Source organism: Octopus bimaculoides, chromosome 6, assembly GCF_001194135.2.
Source record: "Octopus bimaculoides isolate UCB-OBI-ISO-001 chromosome 6, ASM119413v2, whole genome shotgun sequence".
NCBI lineage: Eukaryota > Metazoa > Mollusca > Cephalopoda > Octopoda > Octopodidae > Octopus > Octopus bimaculoides.
Window position 1 is genome coordinate 114507999 of NC_068986.1, and position 756 is coordinate 114508754.

Sequence of the window (756 nt, forward strand, 5' to 3'; positions counted from 1 at the left end):
TGTATGTATGTATGTACGTATGTATGTATTTTTTTGTCTTCTATTCTCTTTACCTTTCTGTCTTCTGTTGTGTGGGTGAATGTGTGTGCACACGCGCTTCAGTGTGAATATATATGTACGCACGTATGTATGTATATCTGTGTATAATATACGTTTCTGAATCAACAAACGAAAGAAAACGAAAGCTGATTTTTAAAGTGATTTTGACATTTTATACATATATAGAGAGAGACACACACACACACGAACTCATATACAGATAATATAGGTACATATCAAACATAGATGCATAACATATATGTAAAAATTATTTATATCTGCTTTAATTAATGACCAAAATTAAGAGAACGAAGCAAAATCGACGAGACGAGTTGAGAAAGTGATAGATGACAGAAATATTGGATAAACTGCAAGATGAAGAAAGCCCATGAAAAACAAGACGACGATATACAGAAGAAAACGATTACACACATATATATATATATATATATACACGCGCACAAACATTTTACACACACATTGGATATATGGGGAAAATGTAAAGAGATAGACAGACAGACAGACAGACAGATAGATTGTTAGAAAGATAGATATTATACGGGCCACATCGTACAGAATGATATACATTCTATAACACTCGTATACACAATTATACATACATATATATATATATATATATACATGCATGTAGTTTGTATACATAATACACACACACACACACACACATATATATATATATACACACACATATATATA

The 756-nt window shown here is 30.7% G+C and overlaps 1 protein-coding gene across 2 annotated transcripts in view; it reads left to right on the forward strand.

Annotated features, from left to right (window-relative positions):
• Positions 1–756, forward strand: part of LOC106872072 (RNA-binding protein Musashi homolog 2) — a 287270-nt gene that overhangs the window by 758 nt on the left and 285756 nt on the right. The gene's annotated exons all lie outside the window — the stretch shown is intronic.